Below are 12,646 nucleotides of genomic sequence, written 5' to 3'. Positions count from 1 at the left end.
AGACCCACATGCCTGTCTCCAAGCCTGAGTGCATGTAACTACATCCACAGAAGGTACTGCATTATCAAAATCATTCCCTATCAGGACATCTGCAGGGATGTCCTCAAACACAGCTACTTGCTTGCTTCCCTTTTTTTCAACCCTCCCAGTCAAGGTGAACCCTAGCCAAAAATTTGGAATGGGGTCCCTCCTAAATATTTGACTGGAATAGACTGCCCAAGAAAGTAATGCTCCTCTCTTTAACCACTGCAGGGTTCACAATGGCTAGGTCAGAGGCTGTGTCTCTCTTACCTGTTGCCTGTTTCCCACCTACTAAGATAGGATACAACCTCTTATGGTAGTTTGTTACCCTTGTTGTCTCCAGGCAACTTACCACTGGCATTCTGTCATTCCTACTTGTTGGCTCCCCTAACTCTTGTTCCCTACCTTGCTTCCACAGACATCTATATGCTGGCTCCACTGGCTCCACTGGTTACATTTAAAACATGTAACCCTTGACCCTGGCCATGTACCTGAACTAGTGGCTTCCCCTGCTACTGGCGGACTCTGCTGGGGCAGTTTAGGCTGCCCACCATGGGTTCCCTTATACCCATATGCAGCACTAGGATGTCCTGCTTGCTAGGTATAGGTCTCCTTTTTCCCCAACTCATCTGCAGTGTTGCATTCTCTATCTGCCAACCAGATTCTCATGTTCTCATGCAAAATGCTAAAAGCCTGTTCCCTCACCAAAAGGTCTGCCAGTCCTTCAAAGATGATGACCTGACACCCACTCACCCACCTATGAAAATAAGTGCTTAACTCAGCAATATAATCACACACACTTTCATCTGCCTTGCGTCTATGCTCACAAAACTTTTTTTTCTATAAGCTTCAGGTGTTAACTTAAAACACTTTAATAAACATTTCTTTACTTGGTTATAATCCAGACAATCAATATCAGACAATTTAGAAACAGCAGTTACAGCTTTACCATGGAGTAAGGGGGGGTCAGGAACCGTACCCAGAGCCCTTGGTCAACATTATATTGCTTACATACCTTTTCAAACATATGAATAAAACTATCAAAATGATCACACTCTGTAAATTGTGGAAGAAAGACTTTGTGTCTCTTGCTGCACTGAAACTTGATAAAATCTTTATGGCCTAGCCTATAACGTAATTTAATTTCAGATATTTTTCTAAAGTTTGCCATACTGAGGTTAACCTCCTGTATTCCAGTTTCCACTGTTAAAATATATACATTTAAACAGTTACAACAGTGCATGTACATTTCTGTTCAATACAGCAGGGAACACTGTTGATGCTTTTCCAACAAGTACTTTACAAATACCTTTTCAACAGAAACATCTGTGCAAAGCAGTTTGACATACACATGACATACAGTTCTAATACATTTGTAACACAATCATCTTATATAAATTAGTTTAATATTCACAAACGACATATAATTATTTACAAAATTCCAGCTAGCTGTGCTGGCAGTACCTCCTTTTGTCACATAGGCTATGGTATTATAGTGTAGCATCTTGTTTTAATTCAATGCTTGCCTTCATATATTTACATTCTCCAACTTATTAGTTGAAAATTTGCTTGTCACTAATTAGTATTTGTTATACTCTTCTCATTTTGAGATACCATTTGATAGTCTTTTGATGGATAACTGTTCAGTTTGGTGGTTCTTATCAACTCCCTTCCATACAGTACTGGCCTTTTTCTGTTACACACTTACTGAGGACTACAAGTACTGTATTTTGCACTAATGAGCTGTTAATGAGTTTCATCCTGCAGAACAGGATTTGATTCCTTCAGCTTGCTTTGCCTACTGTGTGACTTTGAGCAAGTCACTTAACCAGATAGTTCTCCCTGGCTGAGTCTAAAAAAGATTAACTTGCATCAGTTTTCTACTCCATTTAACAAACTCAAATAAATAAGAAAGTCATTAAATAAGTAAGCAAATAAGTAAACACTCGATTTCCAGCAACACTTCTTGCCCTTTAATTTGAAGTAATTATCAATAACTTAGAGATCATCTGCTATTGGCAGATTTACCTTTAATCATGCTCCAGTATGTTTTCTGATGACATGTCCTGAGAGTCTTGTTGCCAATTGAGTATTTTTACATTTAAAAAAAGGTTTTAAAATAAGCAACTACAAAGTGAGCTGTGACTGCACCATTCTTTAGCCTCTGGATCTTGTGTACCTGAATCAGCATATCTTAATGGCGAGAATCTGTGGACTTCTACTTCAGAAAATGAAAGTTAATTCATATTCTCCTAGTCTGTCAGCTTTTGAAGGCTATTACCTTCAAGTATTTTCAAATGTCTCTCATTGTCATTGACTATTCTGGGACTGGATCCTGATTCTGGAAGTAAGAGGTTAAGAGCAATGGCTCATAGTGAAGAGCCAAAACAACAGAAAACAGCTAAAAACCAAAAATAAAAATTCTCAGACTTCTGAAAACAAAGTATTGAACTTTAACAAGGGTAAGTTTATAATTACAGGACAAGTGACTACCATAAAATACTTACTGCTCACTTAAATCAAATGACAGAAAATGTACTGTCTCTCTTCCTCACTGACCAATATACAGAGATTTACATCACCACTGCTACTCAAGAAGGGCCATTTACATAACTCAGCAGCAGAAATCATGTCAGCAATATTATATATTTTTTAATAGTTTAATACCCCCCCAGCGCAACCAAACTAACGTAGGTTAGCAAGTAAACAGACATCAGAGAGCAATGTAAAGTAGCCAAAACAGGTGTTTAATGCCATTTTCAGATTCAGCTGATTGCAGATGATCTTTAAATACGTCCATGTAGCTTTCTATTCCCTTAGTATGTAGAAATGTTTTGCTTTTTGTACTACTGATAAAATCTACTTATTTTTGAAATATTGAGCACGTTTTCTGTTTAAGCAGCCACAAGCACTTACAACACTTCAAGACAAACTTTTACTGATCAATATGTGAAATTTGCTTTAATTTGCTTACATCATTTGTAGAATCATTCACTTTCTAAACCTTTTTGGTGAAGCTTATGGTGATAGCAAGTTGAGGAGGATAGAGCTGATTTCCCTATTACCTTCAACAGTGTCCAGCTCATCCTGCAGGAGCCCCTGTGATTCCCAGGCAATCTAAGAGATGTAATCCTTCATGTGTGTCTTTTCCCCTCAGCCTTCTCCTAATGTGCCATGCCTAGCACATGTCCTGTGAAAAGCCGTGTGAGCAAGACTGCTCTGCAATTTGTAGCATGTTACAGGCCACCATCTCAAACTCAGGAACCTCACATGGCCTTCCTGAAAACATTGAAGGGGATAAATGTATCTCCAAACACCATCATACTAGGTGACTTCAACTACCCTAATATAGACTGGGAACACTACTCAAGCCCAAACACTCTAGCCCAAAGGTTCCTGGAGTTCATAAACTCAAATGCCATGGAACAACTAGTCACCATCCCCACAAGAGGAGAAAACATACTTGATCTCATCATCACGAACATGGGATCACAATGTTCAACACTGGAAGTATACCCCTCACTGGTGAGATCAGATCATAAACTAATCTCGCTGGAGGTCCTCATCCCGCCCCACCTGAAATAAAAAAGACCACAGTGAAAAACTTCTCAAAAGCCGACTTCACACTTCTAAAAACTAGTGTGGTCTCCTTTAAGGCCCCTGAGCCAGTGGTAAACATTACTCAAACTGCTGAATCACTTACAAATGCCTTCTACCAGCACCTACAGGACTGCATGGATCAGGCAATCCCAAACAAAACTAAGACTCTTTGTACCAAAGGCAAGCGTCCAGTCTGGTGGACCCCAGCCATAAACAAGCTCTACAACAAAAGGAGGAAGCTACTACAAGACAGAGCAAAATCCTTGAAAGGTAAGACACCTTTGATCATTATAAGTAAAAAACTAAGAGCTCTCATAAAATCATCCAAGGCAAATTTTGAGAGAAAAATCGCCAAGGACTCAAAAGACAATCATAAGGCCTTCTTTAGCTATGTTAGAAACCTAGGAGGAAACTCCCAAATATGCTCAGAATTAGTTCAAAATGATGTGAAGATTACTGAACCTACACACATTGCCAACATACTGGCTGACAGGTTCAGTGCAAACTTCTCCCAAAAGGAGAGATATCTATACCAGAGGATTGTAGCCCCCAAACATCTCCAATGCCCAGGTGAGAACTGCTCTCTCCAAGGCAAAACACAGCATCCATGGGACGGATGGTGTCCCCGGCTGTGTGCTCCACAACTCAATGAGGAATTAAACCCGCAGTTAGGACAGCTGTTTAATCTTAGCCTCACCTCAGGATCGTACCCAAGGAGTGGCGCGCGCGACTGTGGTCCCACTTCACAAGGCGGTGCCTCCACCGACCCTGGAAATTACCGTCCCATTAGCTTGACAAGCCTTATCTGCAAAGCCATGGAGAGGATCATAATGGAACTCATAAATAAAGACATAGGGAACTTGCAGACTTTGGATCCAACCCAGTTTGGCTTTGTCAAAGGCAGATCATGCCTTTTAAACTTGGTTGACTTTTTGAGACAGTCACCAAGGCCATTGATGAGGGAAAGGCAGTCCATACAGCCTACCTCGACCTGGCAAAGGCCTTCGACACAATACCCCACTCAGGTATCATCGAAAAACTCATCAGCTTGAATGTAAACCCATACATCACAAGATGGGTTGCAAACTGGCTAAGTGACAGAACCCACAGGGTCAGAGTTGCTGGAGCCATGTCAGACTCAAAGCCTGTCACAAGTGGTGTCCCACAGGGCTCAGTCCTGGGTCCACTCTTGTTCGGCATCTACTTTTCTGAAGTACAAGCAAACACAGGAGGGTTATGGCTGACAAAGTTTGCAGATGACTGCAAACTTGGCGCGATAGTCGTAAACACATCTGACACAGATATCGTTGACAAGGCCCTCACAGAATTGGATAACAGGTGCCAGAGCCATGGCCTAAAGTTAACGCCAAGAAATGCATAGTCATACCCTTCGGGAAAAACAGGGTTACCCCTAGCTACCATATAGGTGGCAATCCACTGAGCACAGAAGAAGTCATCAGGGATCTGGGGACCCAGGTTGACAGTAGCCTTTCGTTTGACACTCATGTTGCTAAAGTAGTTAGGAAAACCTTCTACATTGCCCACCTGATCATGAAGGGATTCACATCTAGATCAAGGGAGGTCATCGTCCCCTGTACTCATCACTCATTAGACCTATGATTGAGTACAATGCCCCATTCGGAATGTATCTGACCTGACACCTGCAGCAGCTGGAAAGGCCCCAAAAGTTCCTCACCAAAAGGATAAAGGGTCTCAAAAATATGTCTTATGCTGCCCGACTGAAAGAACTCCAGCTCTATTCAGTCTCATACCGCTTGCTCAGAGGTGACCTGTGCCTGACATATAAGGCCATGTCAAACCCAGATTTGATGAATATGCTTCACCTCAAAAAATCTAGATCCCACAGAACCACAAGGGCGGGACACTTAAACCTTGACTTGGTTATTAATAGAACGTGCTGGAGGGACAGATTCATCACCCAGAGACTCCCTATGCTGTGGAACAAAATCCCGGTACGTGAGGCAGAGCACCTCGCTGGCCTTGTTCAAGAGGAATCTTGACCAATGGATGGGAGATCGCAGATATACCCCAGGGATTACTTCAGTGTCACTGCTTGACAGAGGCACAGCAAAATAATAGGCATAATTTTATTCAAACTAAAGGGGTGGCGAAAGCCACATAACTATGGGCTAGGCTTATAAATGCCCTTGGGCAGATAGCCTAGTATGAACCTATGAACCTATGAACCTTACAAGTTTCCCATACTACTAAAGCTGACTCCAATCGACCCAATGTGTGTGTGGTGTGTGTGAGACAGAGAGAGAGAGAGAGAGAGAGAGAGAGAGAGAGAGAGAGAGAGTGAGCCAGCAACCTTATGAAGGAAACTCACTCCAGCCTCTTATCTGTGATGCCACTGCTTTGGTCAATACCCAAAGGTTGTGACCACAGGGCAGGATGGTGACATAGACTGATTGGTAAACCAAGAGATTCATCCTGTGGTTTAGTTTTCATATCATCCAATATTGCAATACTGCTGCTACTGCATCCATCCACTACTCAATCTCCCAATAACTGTGTAAGTGAGGAGGTTCTTCCTGGACTCTTTTCAGCTACAATTTGGGTCACAAAGAAAAGTATATATCTTTACAGTTGTACTGAATTTCATTGAAACTACCAAATGTCAATGCTCACAATGTCCACCAAAAAATGTCAACTTTACAAACATTGACACTCTGTTATACACTTTGGGGCATTAAAGACCTACGTTCAAAAAAAAAAGGAAAAACTATTTTTTTTCAGGACAGAAAAGCTACCCTGTGCTGCTTTCTACAGACTTTGATAGAATTTCTGAAATATTTCTAATAATTATACATTATTATCTTCCTTGTTATAAGCTCCCTAAACTTAGTGACAGTCCTTTCTACTTTCTGTTGCCTGAGCCGTTGTGCTAAAAGTTTTTGCCTCTAGAGGTATTATCAAAACACAGTTGCTTAACAGCAATCTTTCTCAACTCGTGCATATTATTGTGGTAATCCCTTATTTTCTGTTTAGCATTCTGCAGTTGCTCATTTTCTTGTTCTGTGAGATTCCCCCTATTTTGCAATACTTTAACATTTGTCAGTCCATCTTAAATAATTCTTGTTACTTCTTAACCATATCTCCCTTTCTTTTATTTCCACCCTATTTTTAAACTCTGCTTTAATTCAAACCAACTCCCTAGTTATATTTTCATAAGAAATTTCTATCTTCTCTAATAGCCCCTGAATAATTTTCTCTACCCATTCCTTAAATTCCTCTCTTTGCAACAGATAGGTAGGAAAGCACCAGTGTCTCATTTTTAATTAATTACCCTGTATTTTTGAAATGTTCCACAGACTTTGACTCTTTATTGGGAGGGAGTTGTGCTGCCAAGCATTCATAGGTCCATTGAGATATACTAGGCTAGCCACCACTATGTTCCTTATAAGCCTAGCCATGCAACCTTCAAATGTGACCCATACATTTGATTTATATAGGTGGTGATTTACTGACTGTTTTAAGGAATCAGAATCTTTTTAAAGGGCTTCTGATGCACTAACAATATCTGCATTAATAGTCTTAAAGATGGCAATTTATTAGGAGTTAGGGAATCCTGTTGGGTCTCTCATGAGCAAGCACCACAGTGATGCTTTTTTCCATGAATTATTTGCGGTCACTATTAACATATCCGCTAAATGACTGCTGTGTATATCAAATGGCCTTTTACAGGGTTGTCTGTGGGAAAGAAATTGGTTCCATGGACTATCTCCCTCATCTGGCACAACATTTATAAGATGTTCCCAAATCTGGGATCTTCAGGCAGATGAGGAAGAATCTACATCCTCTTCATCTTTGACATCCAGCATGAGACACTCAACAGAGGAGTCTTTGTGTTTCCTCTTACTTATATGCTTCCTTGTGATATTCAGAGCTGACAAGTCCAAATATGAAGAGGAAGTGTGCTTATATGCAAATATTCTGGAAGAATGCTGCATCAGACCTTGGTTCTCTGTGTTTGTTACTAAATAGCAGGGAATGACAAAGGTTTATGAAGAGGTTAAGCTACCTGTTGTATACATGTCATTAATGTAATCATATCAGTCAAGGGAGGACATTGCAAGTGTCAACACTGGCAATGTCTACTTACTTGATTCTGAGAGTACCAGCACCAACAGCTGTGGAACTTGAACAATCAACACTTGCATCTCTTTTGATAAGGCTGTTGATGGATGCAGCACCCAGAGCTTGACACAGAGCAGTGAGGCAGAGAAGTCCATAGGCATTAATTCAGATGGTGATGAGATCACCAGCACTAGTAGTAAAGCCAGAAGTGTTAGTTATCAATGCTTAAATCAGCAGTGCTGAAATCTGCATTACAGTCAACATTGAGGGGCTTTTCTGCTTTGATATTTGGGTCTACACTGGCATACACAGGACAGGTACAGGTGAAGACAGAATGCTTGGTAATGGGCCCTTTTCTACTATTGAAGTAGCTTGAGGTGGTGTGCAGACAATCTCTTTTGAGCCCTAACCAGTACTTTCATGAACATATCATAGCTAAACTCAAAGAAAGCCATTGGAGAACTCCTTCTCAAGATTGGTCTAAGGATTAGACTAAGTATGCGACTTACCTCCATGTCAGTTAACAAGGTTAAACCTGGAGAGTTGGAGAGCTGAATAGAGTACTAATCTTGAACAACCTGGAAAATATTATTGAGAACCATTTCCTACATCTTTTGTGAAGCAGTCTTGGATGGTCAAGAAGAAGACTTTACTTTTTACGGCTTATGAGTTTTATGAAGCCTAGGCTTGTTGTCTGATTTGGGGGTTGTCAACACCAAAGTGGAAAACATTAGCTCCCAAGCCAAAAATGCTTTCAGCCCCAGGACAGAAGGATGCTGGCCTGTAATGGTCCTTTCATACATATGCAACCTAGGATGTTTTTGTTGTGGGTCTATATTATGATATTGCAAGCTCAGAAGAGCAAACTACACATAATCGACCCCATGTAAGCAAAAGCTTATAATGTTGAAACCTGAGAACAGTGATTTTTTTCCAAGGGAAAAAAATTGCTGTTCTGAAACAACAAAAAAAAACTGTAAAACATTACATAATGTGGGGGGCTTTGCCCCCAACACCCCCCGATGTGGGGGGCTGTACCCCCACACCCACCCTACTTAAATATAACAACTCCAAGATTGCACTACAGTGTCCAAAAGGCAAAGTAGCGAAAGCGGCCAAACAAATTCTTTCCCAGGGAAAGAATTCGCTGAAAAGCCGCTTCACTATTTTGCCTTCAACAACCTGCGTCTGCAACAGTGTAATAGGGAGCCTTTGTTGTTATGCAGTACACTGGGAGTAGAGGCTTGACAAACAATATACTTGTGACATTCCTACTCTGGGCTAGTAATCATGGAGTCTCAATCCTCACCACGGATACTGGTGAGGGATGTTCACTTGGAACAAAGATAGATACACACAGTATTTCCAGATGCAACTCTCTGCAACAAGGACAATTTCCCTTAATAGCACACAGGGAACACACTCCCATTCTGGGGCTGGGTTTCCCCTCTCTGTCACCAGGCCCCAAATAAGACTCCCCAATTGCACAGCTGTAGAGTTGAGTCCTCAGCTGAGTGTTCCAAGCTAAGTCCTCCATAACTCTCTCTGTGAAACCTGTACTCTGTGTCCCTGCTCTGAGTAGCTGACACATACACACTCTTTGAGATTTGATTTTCACACACACACACACACACACACACACACACACACACACACACACACACACACACACACACACACACACACACACCTGGGAAAGTCTGGCACAAATTTATCAGCTATGCTTCCTTTGCTCAGACTATAAGGTAGATACTGCCTCCAGAACACTCCAAAGCCAGCTTCTCTAAGGCTTTTACCAGGGTACCAAATTATACTGAGTGCAATTAATACTAATACAAATGGTAGTGTTTGACCAATGCAGCAAGGCTTTCAGGAGTGTCCATAGTGTCACCAAAATGACTAAAAGGTTAAAATATTATCTAAAAGACAGCCACAATGAAAAGTTTAAATATATTGAATAATAAATAATAAAAGAACATGAACCTACTAAATATCTATTTACAGTAAATACCAGAGTTTCAGTCACAGGAAATATTAACAATAACACAGATGGAAACATTCACACATATACAGAAAAACAATACTTAACTAATCTCACTATATTTTCCTGACTGATCCAAAGAATTGCTGTTTCTTACTTACATAATAAAGCAAGGCAAGATGAAGTGGGTGAGTGCCCCTTCTTTGTCAGGTTTCAGAAACAGACTGCTCTGAGACTTCAGTCTCATCTAGTATGAAAACATAATTTCAGTGCTGGATTACAGAATGACATTGCATATATCTGGTCATATGACTCTGGTTCCCACACTACCCACTTTACCAGAAAATGAACCAGAATCTAGCAGCTATGTGTCATAATACACATGCAAAGAGCTTCGCTAAGGTGTTATAGCATCTGGAAGCTAAAAAAATTTCAAACATTTCCACCCTTCCAGAGTAGCAATTACTTCATCCCTAAGGACCATACAGTAGGATTCCTAGTCCTGGTTTTCACAGACATTTCATCTCTGGCTGCAGTCAGAACTGTGAGATACAATCTTTATGGCCTAAACCAGGTAATTTAATTTCAGACTATTTTTCAAAGTTAAATTGACTAAGATTAACCTCTTCTCTTTCAGTATCCTTTTGTTACAATATATTCATTTTAATATTTACAATAAAGTCTGACATACAGATGTATTTCTTTTCTGTCCAGCAGGACCCACCATTGGTACATTTGTAACACAAGCAGCTTTACAAATACATTTTTTCAACACAAGCATCTGTACAATCAGTTGGATATGCAAATGACATGTAATTATTTACAAAACTCCAGCTAGCTGTGCTGGCATATGTTACACATCCACTGCTCTACTTTTCCTGGCATAGCTGGCAATACCTCACATAATCACAATACTTATAAATGTTATTTTCTTTTACCACACAGGAAAGATAAGCCTTATGTTTGCCCTGAGTCAGATTACTGTTATATTTATAAACTTAGAAAACACAGTCTGGACAGAGGTAGAATGCAGTAAAAATAAATAGAAGAAAAAAAGGAAAGGTTCTTAAAAGCAAAAATCATCAAAAGGCTGAAGGAAAACTGTCACATACAATCAGTTAAGTCTAAGGAGTTAGAAGAAGTCCCTATAATGGAGAGATGTACTGCAATAAAAAGCTCCACAGCAAAGCAGAAATGCATCCACGTTGATTGAATAAAGGGTTAGAAAATCCAACAAGGCTATCTAAGAAAAAAGTTTTTTTACTTATGGTAAGAAGATTTTTTTAAGGTGTCATTTCCCTACTGTCTCACACTGCAGTATGGCAAAAGGAAATCTGGAGAAGAAGATTGCCACAGAGCAATATGGGATGGGGGAGAGACCAGAGACATTATGGAAAATTATGGACATGCTCATACAAGCTTATATAATCTTTCCGTCTGGTACATAACTATAAATATGTTAAAGATCAGTGCTGCCCCTGACTCTTTCATGACATTGGTGCCTTTGATTCTTGTTAAATATGGATCGCCAGTGTCACATATGGAATTCTTAGCTCTGCAGCACAAGGTCAGGGAACAATTTTAAAAATTTAATCTGAAGGTTATTACTCAACCTTTCTTGTGATTACATGAGGAATATAAAGCCTATCATTTCTCAGATAAAGGGCAGGATCATTACCTTTTCAACATTAAAGGAAATGCCACATATGCTATATGAATAGAAATTCAGAGTATATAGAAAGAACATTCACTATTTTTCATTAGGTAAAGTCACAAGAAAGAATACGTTCAAACTGTAGAGCACAACATATTGAAAAATATGAAGTATGTAAGTTTGTGTTTAATTGATTAATTCGGTTTTATTCACTGGTAAATCAAATAGCTCTTTTACAGTCAAGAAAAGTTACTGGGAAGAGACCAAGTAGTACTTTTGCTTTTCCTTAGTTGTCAAGCAATGTGAGCAGCATGTTGCTAGGAGGAGATTAGAGTAGCAAACCTGACATAAGAAAAGGGAGCGATCGGAAACTCAGTCCAGTGATCAGGACTGAACCCTAGCCAGGAAACATAACAAGAAGCAACTGTTCCACCTCATCATCTTTGGTGAATGTATCTTTGTTACTGTAGCAGTAGTCAATATTATAAGCTTTTGAGTTTTGCTGCATGGCCATTTCAGAACAAATTTCACAAATGTCATACCAATTGTATTTTTCAGTTGCATGCCATAATATTTTTATTACATTTTTTTTCCAAACCTGTATTGAATTCAGCTTTACAAAAACATTCACTAGAAGCAACATGTGCAGGGACAGATGCATACATAAAGGCACTTAATATAGTAAAGGATAACCAAATCACATTTCATTTATAATAAACACTCAAAAGTCTCACGTAGTTACATGGCAAGGAGGAATGTCTATATTTCTCATAACCCTTAAAAAATCTATCGAGTGCCCCTTATCTATAACACCCACCAGTGCTGAAATGTTTCATGAACTTAATAAGGAAGGACACACTCCTTTGGTAAAAGCCAGAAATCTTCCAAGGATCCTACATGGCAGAGATGCTGATTCAGATTGTGAAAGACCAACTTGTGTGGGTCTCTCTATTTCCCACCAATAAAAGACCTTTCCACAGCAGTAACATGCATGAGCCAGGCTGTAAAAGCAAAACTCGTTTTAGATAGAGTAGCATGTGTCATAGATAAAAAGAACGGCCTCTCCCTGTGCACAACAGTCAACAAACCCCTTAATTTACTCCAAAACTTAAAAACTGGAAGGCAAGCCCAACAATTTATAATCTTCATTGATTTTTGTCCCCACATATGCCACAATATGGACTGACCATCTGTAGTGGCAATGGGCAAAACCTCAATAGCCAGTATCCCTCCAGCCATAAAAGGACTGATTTCTCATAGGTGTATGGCCATTTTCTTGTTTTACTGAA

The 12,646-nt window shown here is 39.9% G+C and overlaps 1 protein-coding gene across 4 annotated transcripts in view; it reads right to left on the bottom strand.

The window, feature by feature from the left end:
• Positions 1-12,646, bottom strand: part of CRACD (capping protein inhibiting regulator of actin dynamics) — a 1,952,305-nt gene that overhangs the window by 178,192 nt on the left and 1,761,467 nt on the right. The window lies entirely within an intron of this gene.

The sequence above is a fragment of the Protopterus annectens genome, chromosome 2.part1 (genome assembly GCF_019279795.1).
Source record: "Protopterus annectens isolate FY-2018-M chromosome 2.part1, PAN1.0, whole genome shotgun sequence".
NCBI lineage: Eukaryota > Metazoa > Chordata > Ceratodontiformes > Protopteridae > Protopterus > Protopterus annectens.
Note: the sequence above shows the minus strand (reverse complement) of the source record. Positions and strands in the feature narration are given on the sequence as shown.